We start from the raw sequence: 12576 nt of genomic DNA, 5'->3' as shown, positions 1-12576 counted from the left end.
AAGCAAGTCTGAATTCTGCTCTGCAATATATCATAGCAAAATTGTTTGCCAACACTCCATTCTTCAACTCTTTATTGTTCGTAATGAGGTACTAAAGGGAAAGAACACAGCTCAATTTTTTGGATGCTAAATTGAGCCTTCAGAGCTCAGCGTTTAGGGGGAAACTGTCACAGGTGTAGTGCAAGGGGCAAGAGGCCCTTTGTCAAGGAGGAACCGGCCGCCACCTGGAGCTCTAAAGCCGCACAGGGATTAGCTGCGCTCTCCAAGGGGCACTGTTCACTGTCTCCAGAATCCCACAGACACGCAGGAAAGACCTGTGAATGCACCTTATTTGAAAAATCAAATTTCCTATGGATCTTCCATCAATAATTTTAAATCCCCACATAATAAAAGGAAGCCCACCCCCAGGTGGATGGAGAAAAGCAATACCTCAGTTTATGAGCTTGCCCTTGAAATTAACCAGAGAAAGGGAGACTGATGCACATTGGGTATAATTTCATAATAATCTTTTGTTTTCTCCCTTTCTACCATTACTCTTCTTATTGTCAGAAACCAAAAATATCTTTCCCATCTACCTTGTAAGTAGACATTTCAGAGATAAATAAAGGCAGGTAGGTGTGAACTATCCAATAGCCACAGGCAGTTTTTGTCTGCAAGAAAAGTCTCCCCAATAAAGGAGTGATGTGCAATAAAAATAAATAAATAAAAATAAGAAAGTCTTCAGCCTTAAGAAAATTGTTATTTGAGAAATAGTCACTCAAGATAGTTAATGGAGGTGCTGTGGCCAGGCTGTGTGACATCATAAGTGTCCAGGCTAGAGATGGAAGGAGACTAAACTGTGGAGGCTGAAGGTGTGGACACAAAGAGCACACAGGCATACACATGTCTCTGCTCTGGAATACGAAACAAAATGGCAGGAGGGAGATTCTGAGTGGAAAAAACCTATAGTTTTTAAAATGCAACATTGACAGTGAGTGCGTTCATGTGTTCTACTTAACAAGGCAGTGTGGAGCCTGTGGGAAGGAAGGGTGCCAAAGAAGGAAGATAAGAAGGAAAAGAGGGGAGAGAGGAGGAGGAAGAAGAGGACGGAAATAGAAAGGAGGAATAAATCAATTAAAGTGAAACTGAAGTCTAGAATTCATTTGTGCTTCAGAACAGGAAGAAAGCTTCACCTCCGACCGTTACATCTCTTCTCCATAGCAACATCAAAGAAATATAAGGGATTTTCTTTCTTTTTTCCACAAAAGATGCATTTTTCCCCACAAAAGATGCATTTCTTTCTAATTATTGTCATCTTAAAGTTTTTAAACTATCCTGTTTGATCTATCGCTTTAGAATACCAATTTTTCTTATCTGTTTCTTCTAAGTACAAAAAAAGACAAAGACTTCCCTTGCCTTTCATTGTTCTTTGAATGGGACTAGACATTAAAAAGTAGATTTACATTGCTAGTCATAGCTCGCAACTTCTGAAGCTCCCACGAAACTCATAGATTCATTTTTTTCCCTACTGAAGTGACAAGTTAGTCCGCTTTCATCAATTTAAATGAAAACCCAGAAAGTAATAATAATGGCCCCCATTTCCACGAGCATTTTCTTTGTGTGAGGAGTCCATGAGCTGAAAGTGTCTCTTTGGAGCTTGGGCCACTCTTCTGAAATGAAGATGAACTATTAAACATCATTTATGAATGTACACCTGGAGCCTGTGTGGCTTGCTCTGAAAATCTTAGAATCCCTCATCTTCACTGCAGCCGGGCGGTATCTTAAGAACACACCTCGAAGGGGTGCCTCCTGGGGCACGGAGGAGGGCAGTGGGGTAGTCACTTAGCAACCATTTAAGAACACACCCCGAACTTGTATGAGGCAATTGCTACTGAAAGTCACGAGGAAATCTCGCCCTTAGACCCAGACAAGCAGGGAGCCTGGACTTTGCCTGCTCCTCAGGGAGCCTCATGCTTTCATGTACCTTCCAAACTTTTTTTCTAAGTTTCCTTCTGGTGCCTGGGACCAGCCAGCGCTGACAGTGTCATCGGACAAGAAGACTCAGATCAACTCAGCCTCCAAGTTTGGGGTGTGTTCTAAACTGGCTGCCAAGTTCCTGCTGAAGTGCCCCAGTGGGCAACGCTTCAAGATGTGTGATGAAGACATCGCACTGCAGGGAAGAGGAGGAATGCTGGGCTCACTCCCTTTCGCAGCGCTGCCTACGCCTCTGCCCATGCAAGGGCCATGCCAGATGTCTCAAAGAGCCTTCTGTGTGAGCCAGCGGAGTATTTCTTTTAGGAAGCCATGAGCGTCTGGGTCAGATTGGGCCTCAGGAATGGTGCTGACATGCTGATTTGTGGAAACTCGCGATTCTGAGGGACAGGGACAAGTTTAGGGCTCTAGGATACCAATGGTGTCCTGCCAACCCCCGGCTTCAGCCAGGCGTGTGGGCTGGTAGGAGAGGTGTCACCTCCAGTCACTAGCACCATGGAAGCAAGGTGGATGCAGGTTTATCCAGGGCTGTCACCCCACTTCCCCCTCAGGGTCTACATCATGCGTTAGGCTATTTTCCCGAGGTCACCTCACCCAGCTCCAAGAGCTTTTGAGACCTTTATTCCCCCTATGTCCAGTGATTCTTCCAATCTATGTCCTCTCTTGCCTTACTTCATGTGTTGTTGTTCTCGGCCAGGCTGGGCTTAAGCCATGCTGGACAAGGGGTGGACATTCTAGTACAAATGGAACCACTCTTCTTGCTCCCCACGGTTCTCACTCATCTTCCTGGTGGAAGTGGTATGGAAAGAGGTAAAGCCAACATTGAAACAGACCGTATCCTAGGGACACCATCATCACTGCCCAAGGACTTCAAGAGAAGCCATAACAGGAAGACAAATCATTCTAAGTTGATGCTATAAAATTCTGAACACTACATTCGACATGACCTGAATTTTCCTACATGTGCTGGATAAGACTTGCATTTGGGATCAGCATCAACAAAGCACAATAACAACTTTTGAGACAGACATAGAAAACCAGTGTTCGCGGTGTGATGGATGATACAGACTCATGAGTAATGATGCAACCGGCACTAAATAAGTGGCGTTAGAAACTACAGAGGCTAGAAGATCTGTATTGTTTCCATTCAAACAGGATCTACAGAGCCATGGCCTTGTGAATAACAACAGCATTGCTACCTTTTTCTCACATGGTGAGAGATATGGAATTAGCCAGGAACCATGCATTTGACAATAAAGAACAAGAAGATACCATGCCTGGCTACAAAAAAGAATCTTTACATGCAATGATTGAACAATAAACATGTGTAAATAGCTCTACTTTATCAACAGTCTGAAGCTTTATTGCAAATTACCATATCTTACGTAGGCCCATGAATTTTATAACAATTTTTTAAATCAATATTCTCGTTTGGACAGAGATCCTACAGAAGATATTTGCCTGGAACCCTGTACATCTTAGGGATGGTCCTGAGGAAAGGTAGTGGGTAACTTGCTAACACACAATTTCATCTTTCTCAGTCGAGCCACAGATTTCACATTACATGGCTTGGAAATGCACATGACTTAATTTAGCAAATATTTTATACACACCATGAAATAATTACCATTATGTGTTGCAAAGACTTACCATTATGTTATCTAACACTTTCAAGTGGCATGATGACCATGTGGCTAGTGGGGAAGGATTTTGAATAAGAACGCTAGCGGCTATAATTATTTCTGCTTTTTAAAAAAATATTTGTTATTGATTTCAGAGAGAAAGGGGGAGGGAGGGAGGAAGGGAGGGAGGAGGAGGAGAGAGAGAGAGAAAAAAACCTCAGTGATGAGAGAGAAGCATTGATTGGCTGCCTCTTACATGCCCCCTACTGGGGATCGAGCCTGAAATCCTGGCATGTGTCCTGACTGGGAATTGAACCGTGACCTGCTGGTTCATGGTTTTACCCTCAAGCACTGAGCCACACCAGCTGGGAGATTTCTACTTTCTTAGTAATGAACCACAAGTTCAAAGCTCTTGTGTTTGGAAATTCAACAAGAAAATGTGTTTCTATTTCCTTAAAAAGCAGTGACCTTTTTGGAACAGAATCCTGGGGGAAAGTCATAGAATGTAAAATTCTGTGATTTTCACACATAAACTATAAATTCTATAATATTAAAAGCAATAACCTGACTTTTTAGTACTGGTCTCCAAGTGGATGCATCTCATTCAAATGTTAACTGCTAACAACTTGAGGTCCTCCAAATCCAGCCAAAAATCACTTGTGAACATGAAGAAATGGAAACAAAAGGAACATCAGATGGCTGAATAGAGAATAGCAAGCACCTGCTTGCTTTGGAAAAGCAGCTTCAGATTTAATTAAAAGATACTGATTCCAAATAAGCAATAACATGTGAAAACAAAGAGCTAATTTCTTTAGACCAAAATATTAGACTGAGAATCGGTCGTATCCAATTTGGTGCCTCCATCAGCACGTTTGGTGCCTCCATCAGCACGTTTGGTTGAAAGCACAGGTTTGATGTCTTTGAAGGGTTCACACTTCCACTGTGGAATGATGTACGTTTCCGCACCCAACAGAAACAATGCCTCGAAAGGCTGTGTTCCCGGTGTCCTTTCCCATCACCGCTCTCCGCGCTGTTTTCCTGAGCCGCAGGGTCGGCCTGGCACTTCCTCCAGGAGCGCTCCTGTCAGCTCGAAGCGCCATTCACCCCACTGCTGAGTCAGCCCACCTTCACCCCACGACCTGGTAGCCACGCAAGGAGACCTTCACATCTTGCACAATATTTTGTCTGGATTGGAATGGGCTCTAGGCCAATTTCTTTAAAGCCCGTGCAGATCTTCAGACATTCACACAATCACATTTCTAATTACGGAGGACCCTGAAAATACATCCCCTTGCAGCCTGAGCTGGACTGTTTGATTCCACGTGAAGATCTTTCACTGTGTCTCCCCCCCGGCTGACTTCCACAAACTCAGGCCGTCATGATCACTCCTATTGTGGCAGGACCCTGTCCTAACATGAAAAGCCAAGCTCTTAGAAGGAGTTCTATAAATAGAGTTAATAAAGGTGAACAACCTGAAATCGGAAGGGAGTAGGAATCGGTGATGGACTTCAAGTCTCCAACCTTCTCGGGGCTGGGAAGCCTTGCCAGCCCTGCTCCTGAGGAGCCGAGGGACAGAGGCCGCACAGAGCACACTCGGAGCTGAAGGGACCATTCTTCTGTTACAAAGGCTCATTACGGGTCAGAAGAAGACGTCAACCATTCAGAGAGAATCGCTTCTTGTTTTCCAGTGGAATTCTGGTCAGCAATGACATTGTATCGTATAATTCATCAGGGCAGGATAGGTTCCAATTCATGGGCAAACTCACTGTCGTAGATCTGAACACCCTAGAATCCAAGCCTAAGACAGTCATTCTGGTGTGGGAAGTGTATGGAAGGGGTGCTTTTCGAGGCAAGCTCTTCAGGGCGTATGACAAGCAGGAAAGGGAAGAGGAAAGGCCTGAGCAAAGATGTGGTCCTCTATACAGGCTGGTCTCGATCCGTTCCATGGGATCACATCACATCATTAACTATGACCGTCTCCCTTGATGGGAGCTGGCCAGCCGTCGTAGCCCCATGTCCATCCAGCATTGCCTGGTCCTAGTTGGAAGAGCATAACCTCTAGGGGGTTGCAGTTGGCATCAGCAAGTCTCTGGAAGGACGTGGAGGGCCAGTTCTGGGCCACTGGCAACCAGCATTCACCGCTGCTGGAGAAGGGCGCCAGGCCTGGTGAAGGGATAGGGCATCCACCACACTCACTAACTGTGATTCACTCCAAAACTAGGAACACACCCAGGACTCCGTCAGCTTCTAGGCAGACGGGAACGGGTCACCTCTGGCATCGAGAGGGAGGTCAGGGGATGGAATGGTTGGCAATCGCGCCCAGTTGCCTTTAATTGCGTTACACCCTATGACTTGCGCTTCCTTTGCTTGGTAACAAACTACAGCCCCCGGCATAATGTATCCTTAACCTATTTTGGTGCTCATAATTCAGAATTATTCCTTCTTCCCGCATGCGAGAAATGCTGCCAGTTTTGAGAATAGCCATTTAAGTGAAGGCCACGAGGCAGAACCTTCACATTCAACTTGATGAAAAAAAAACAGACTTTATCAATCACAAAGCACAATTCTCTTTTAATGGGAGGAGGGAGTTTTCGATGGGGAGGTTTGGGGAAGTAGAGAGAACGCTCCCCCCTGAGGTCCGAGTTTTATTGGCATTGCTGGGTCCTGTCACGTGGGAACCCTTCACCCAGGGAGACACGCACACTCTGCTGGGGTGCGGCCCTCCCTGTCTCTCAGCTGGGCCACTGGGCAGTCCATGTTCCTGCGCTCCCCCCAGACCTCGTGCTGGCTGGAGAGGGAGCGACCTGCATCTCCGTGGCTGCTCTGCGGTGAACCGAGGCGTCAGAATGGCGCTGAGCTTCTGCGCCAGCAGGTGAATAGGAAAGAAACCCCGAGGCTGGGGAATAGTACATGTATCACCTGCACCCAGGGGTGTTTGAAGGCACAAAAAAAGCCTCAGACATGTAATCTTGCACTTCCGACTTCCCTCCTCTCCATTTTGAGGTGATTAAATTCACGTGGATGTCGAGAGAACAGACAGACTTTATATGAGAGTTTATTATAAAAACAGAAAGAAAAGACTTGCCTATCTCCATAGGAAAGCTCGCTCTCTCTCTCTCTCTCTCTCTCGACTTAATCAAGAAGAGGAGGCATGAAATATAATGGTTTCAGAATCTTAACTAGAAGCGCCACTTTGGCCACAAAAGGCTTTGTTACAGGCGTGTAGGAGCCGTGGGAGGGTCATCATTATCCTGATCCAGCCAGAGCGCTTGGGCTGCTACACCTCTGTGTCCAGAGACCGTCCTGGATCCGGCAGCCAGGCAAGGCCGTGGGAGATTCTCTCTGAAGCAAACCAATCCCTCCGTGTCACACGGATCCAGCCTAATTCTAGTCGCCCAGCCCACAGAGTATAGATTTCCTATTTTGAGAAAAACATTCCTGGAACAGGGCGTGGGCAGTGGACTCCGTTCTGTTTTCCTCTGGATTAAGACACCTCACCGCTTTTGTGACAGGGAGGAGGCTGGCTACTTGCTGCAGGAGAAAGAAAAAATCACAAACCAAGGGCCAGAGAGGAAAGTGGCAGATGGACTTCCGGTGGAAGCTCAGCTGTGAGCCATCATGCGGCTCCTTCTGGCATCTTCCTTGCTACTCCCCCGCTCCATCCACACCCGCAAAGAAACTGTTTCCCAACGGTGAGGCAAAGCTTGCAAGGCCTTCTAACCCGGCCTATGGTCAAGTCCAACAAAGAAGTTATGATGAGTTTTCATTGACCCTTCTCCAAACATCCCTTAGCTGGGGCCATGGAAGCTGTCAGCCAGGAGGGCCAACTCACTGCCGTGTATCTGGGGCTCAGTGGCCATTCTGTGGCCACACGGTGACCTGAGCGGAGCACTGGGTGGGGGTCGGTCAGTGCTGCTCCTACTCTGATCAAGTTGATTGATCGTCATTGGATTAGAATCCTGATTTGTGGGAGTAAATGGCAACTTTGGGTTTAACTATTGGTGCAAAAGAGTAAGACGTTATTTGTAATGCTTGTATGTAGTTGGGGAGGATCGGCGAATGCATTTATAAAGTGTCTTCATAAACAGGAGAGAAGGAGAGCAATGTGGAGATGGAGGAGGAAAGGGGTAAAAAGTTCTTCCTTAGATTTTCCGGAGTTTACAGGAGTCTAAGGTCAGCTGGGTTTCTACGTCAGCATTGATACACGTTTCCCTCTTCATGGGGCCTGGGCTCAGTTTCAGAACAGAATTTTACCTCTTCACAAATTCATCTGAGCAAAATGCAAACGAGGTGGACAAAAGCACTAAAGCTAGAGTAATAGCCTCCTTGTAATGCTTTGTGTTTGTTTCCTGACAATGAGGAGATTAAAGCAAAAAAATAATTTTTTAAAAAGAAAAAGAAAAAAGATCAAACACAGCTAAATGTCCGCCATTCAGCAGCCAATGGGAGCCCCTAGGCCTGAGCCAGCTGTACTAACACCATCGCCTTAGCTTCGAATTGAATACGCAAGACTCAGAAAGCAACGTGCCTGCTCCTCCTCTCCCTCCCCCTGCAGGGTGGGGAGCCGGAAAGACAAGCTTGCAGAGAGGAAATGGAGGGGGACCCTTAGGCTCTCCGCACACATTTATTCACGCGGGACAGGAAATGTCTGCGGCCCTGGCTCAGGTGGAGGAGGCCGTGGAGAAGTCTGGTCTGTGAGGGGCCCTGAGACATGCTCACTGGGAGAGGAGCCCGGGCTCTCAGGGAGGGCGAGGACATCAGTCCTGGCCTGGAGGGACTTGCCGTGAACCCCTCTGCCAGGGCCCAGACAGCAGTGGACAGGCAATCCCGACGATGCCCGGAGAGCTCGGAGCAAATAGATGTGAGGCTTGGCTGCTTCTTATTGTTACATCACGATGTCACGGCCACAGATGACTCCATTCCCACCCAGTCTATGGGCGACAGGAGGTCACAGACATTAAGGAAGTCACAGCACATTTAGAAAAGCGGCCCTCAGAAGCATAAGTAGGAAGCCATTTCTGACGGGAGACGAGTAGAATGTTTGTAAAGACCCGTTGGAAGGCCTTCCCGCGCGGACCTTACATGCGGTTTTTCTTTCAATTCTTGTGAAAGGTAAGCGAGATCGGCAGCTGATCTGGTCCCCGCTTAGACATAACTGCTTGTCCTGACGAGCTCGGAGGAAAGCTATGAGTCTAATGGTTCGTAGGCTGCCCTGAGTGTCTCTCCACGCTGGGCTGTGTCCACCGTCACGGAGGTCCCGTCACGTGCATGTGGAACGGGAGTCGAGTTGGGCAACGTCTGACCAGGTTGCTTCCTGGCATCCGAGGCCGCCACACCAGCTGATGGGAAGCCCTAAGGTGCCTTTGTGTCCCTTCACCTTGCCTATAATTCTCCTTCCTCTCCTGCTGGGACACATCGGTGGGACCCACGCACAGTCACTGAGGATGCTGCTCTGTCCTCGGAAACTCCGGTGCAGGCCCTGGCGCTGCTGCCCCAGCCCGCTCCCAGCTCAGCCAAACGCCGGCCACATGGAGAGGGGAGTGAGCCCGTCAATGCCGCTGGAGCGATCAGACTTGCTGCTTCCTTACAGGCGGTCTCAGGGGCCATATCTGCCCGGGAGGCAGGCGCGTAGCTTCCCGCTGGAACCAATAGCGGGCCGTGTGCACCGCGCTGGGCGCTCCAGGGTCCCGTGCATTTACCCACCGCGCACTTTCTCTCTAAAGTCCAGGCCCGGCTGCGGTGCGCACCTCCTGGGCCCTGTGGCTCTCCTGCTGGAGCTGGAGCTGGAGCTGGAGCTGGAGCTGGAGGCGCTGTGCTCTGTCCTCTGTTCCTGTGTCAGCAAAGGGTTTCCTGCTCTGCGAGTTCCAAGGACTCTGCTGCCCCACCGGGGACTCCCCATCTGTAGCTGCCTGAAGCCTTCGCTCAGAACAAGCCACCAGGTCTGCAGGCGGGACCTGCAGCGTGTCTGCTGATGTTCCCGGCGTGGCAAGGCTCTGCAGCCCAAGCGCTGGGGCCCTGAGGCCCTGGGCATGACCCCTGCACCCCACACCTTGACGTCTGTCCTGCTCCCGGTGCAGATCTTGGGGTCGCTGCCTTTGTCTTGCTTTCCTACCTGTTCTAGCCAACAGCAGCGTCAGAGCAAGCAGCGCTTCAGAAAAGAGGGTAACACAGTGGGGGGGCATGGGCAGACCTTCCTCAAATTCCAGGGCTGGCTAGTAACCAGGCGACTGAACCAGCCTCTTTGAGTGACATTTACATGTTAAAGGCGTGTACTAGTGCCTAGCTTGAATAAGTGTTATAAAGATGGAAACAAGGCCGGCCAGTGTGGCTCAGAGGTTGAGCATCAACCCATGAACCATGAGGTCACTGGTTTGATTCCCACTCAGGGCACATGCCCAAGCTGTGGGCTCGATCCCCAGTAGGGGGCACACAGGAGGCAGCCGATCAATGACTTCTCTCTCATCATTGATGTTTCTACCTTATCAATGCTTCTATCTCTCTATTCTCTCCCTTCCTCTCTCTCTCTAAAAATCAATAAAATATATATATTTTTTAAAAAGGATTGAAATAATACCTGGAAGGGGCCTGGCCCATATCGAGCATGCTATAGGCTAACGGCTGTCATTTAATTCTGATAGAAACTGGCAAATTCTAGAGCAGGTATCACACCACTTAGGAAGCCAGAGGAATAAGCGTCCTATAGACTCCAGATAGTTTGGCAGGGAGCTGGAACCCATGCTCACGCTCTCTGTTCAACACTTGAAACCCAGGCCAGCCTGTAACCTTGGCCTTTGGATTCTCCCCACCTCTCAGTGCTTCCCTGGAGAGCGTGTGAGCTGGAAACAGAGTTCCGTGACGGATTTACGACGATGTGTTGCTGATGGGAGTCTTTGACGGGGGCACGCGGGCATCTGACCCCTTTCTCCTTCAGGTTTGCCGTCAATCAACGGTGCTCGGCCAGCTCTGTAAAGAGGAGAATCTCTTTTTGCCCTTCCACTGCAAACAAAGATGAGGAGATGAGGTGCAATCGAGTTTCTGCCCAGTAAGTTCACCAGGACTTCCCAGCCCCTGGGACAAGAGTGGGCACCTCACATTCAACTGAGGAAGAATAAATGAGTGACATTGCAAGACACTTTATGTCTTAGAGCCGTGGTCGGCAAACTGCGGCTCGCGAGCCACATGCAGCTCTTTGGCCCCTTAGGAGTACCCTAATTAAGTTAATAACAATGTACCTACCTATATAGTTTAAGTTTAAAAAATTTGGCTCTCAAAAGAAATTTCAGTCGTTGTACTGTTGGTATTTGGCTCTGTTGACTAATGAGTTTGCCGACCACTGCCTTAGAGGAAGAACTTCCGGTGGATGGAGCATCACTGGGGCCCACAAGGGCCCCGTCACATCCTCACATGGGTGAACACAGCTCCGTGAGATGCCACTGGAGCTCAGGTAACCCCGCTTCGCACCGTGGAGAGCGCGTCGCTATGGACACGTCCACGAGTGACTTCACCTGAGTAAATGTCAAGACATTCACATTCCCAGCTGCGCGGGCCGCCGGGCCTGCCCTCGTCTGTTTGTCCTGCACACCTGCAATGCTGGCCGTGCAGCGAAGCGCGCACCCACGTCCCCGCATTTCATGCTGAAGACAGATTGTGCTCCCCGTGTGCCTATAAGGCATCACTCCTGATCTCAGCCATAAAACTGGAAAGCTGCATAACTGACAAGATGATCCCGGAAGGCGGCTGAAACACGGGCTAGATTGAAACCGACAGCTAATTTGTAGCAGTAAAAAATAGTGATATCATCATAAACCAAGTTTAAGATCAGCCTGGGCTCCAGCACGCTGCACCCACGGAATACATAGCTGGGCACTGGCAGGCTGAAGTAACAAAGCAAAGCAAAACTGCACCGCCCAGCGCGCCCAGCCAGTCTGCTTGCTTTTTTTATGGTACGCTATCACCACCTGCTGGCTGCAGCCCATAAAAGGCCCAGCATGCTCCAAGCCCTGGAATATTCCATGCTGCAGCCTGTTGTGAATTGCCACGCCCGGAAACAGATTGTTAACCTCCCGATATCACTGGAATAGTACCGATCGATCAGACCTCCCAGAACTCCGAACCCACGGAGTGGCGCAGAGGGTGCCCTGGTCTGAGGGCCTACAGGAGCCGCCCTTGCTGGGGAAGCCAGAGGCCTGGGATGTCAGGGAGACGCACAGTCTCTCTATTCCAGAGCTGTCTCCTTCCCGCATTCACCTCCCCCTGCCTCCTCTCCAGCTGCCTCTCTGCCCGCGTCCTACACAGCCCAGCCCTGGGCTAAACAGCCTCCTCCCGGGGCTCCCGGAGGGGAAACCACGGACCATCTCCTGCAAGAAGAGCCACCCGGTGAGAGGCAGCGGGGCAGGAAAGCTGGCATCGTGCTCAAAGCCCTGAGAGCAGTGTTCCCATCGCCTCCGCAGGGGGAGATGCCTGAGCTGGAGCTGTTGTCTCCTCACAAGTTAGGCAATCTTTGGAGAGAGGAAGATAGTCTTTATCCGGCCGGCGTGGCTCAGTGGTTGAGCGGTGACCTAGGAACCAGGAGGTCAGGGTTCGATTCCCGGTCAGGGCACAAGCCCGGGTTGTGGGCCCCATCCCCAGTGCAGGACAAGCAGGAGGCAGCTGGTCCATGATTCTCTCCCATCATTGATGTGTCTATCTCTCTCTCCCTCTCCCTTCCTGAAGTTAATAAAAATGTATTTTAAAAAAAGAATAGAGTCTTTCTACGCACATGAAATGGAGCCGCCTATAACGCCTATCTGGCCTGTGCAGTCTTACCAACGTCCCAGCCTCTAACTTCCCTACCACCCCAAGGATAACAAGGTGACAGGAAGCATTCCTGCCTCGCCATGACTTACGCTGTTTTCTTTGCTCACCTGAACTTGAACTTTTAGTCAATGAGCATGTGATAGAACAATGGATAGCATCCTCCACATTTCCCTCTTTTGGGAGGTTG

General features: G+C 49.3%; 1 long non-coding RNA gene across 1 annotated transcript; it reads left to right on the top strand.

Moving 5' to 3' along the window:
• Positions 1-3878: 3878 nt before the first annotated feature.
• Positions 3879-9978, top strand: LOC111827408. Its single transcript, XR_002830960.1, has 2 exons — positions 3879-6465; positions 7106-9978. It is a non-coding gene; the product is annotated as an uncharacterized LOC111827408 (long non-coding RNA).
• The last annotated feature ends 2598 nt before the right edge of the window (positions 9979-12576 follow it).

Source organism: Myotis lucifugus, unplaced genomic scaffold (genome assembly GCF_000147115.1).
Source record: "Myotis lucifugus unplaced genomic scaffold, Myoluc2.0 scaffold_3, whole genome shotgun sequence".
Lineage (NCBI taxonomy): Eukaryota > Metazoa > Chordata > Mammalia > Chiroptera > Vespertilionidae > Myotis > Myotis lucifugus.
This window is presented reverse-complemented; position numbering and strand designations above follow the sequence as displayed.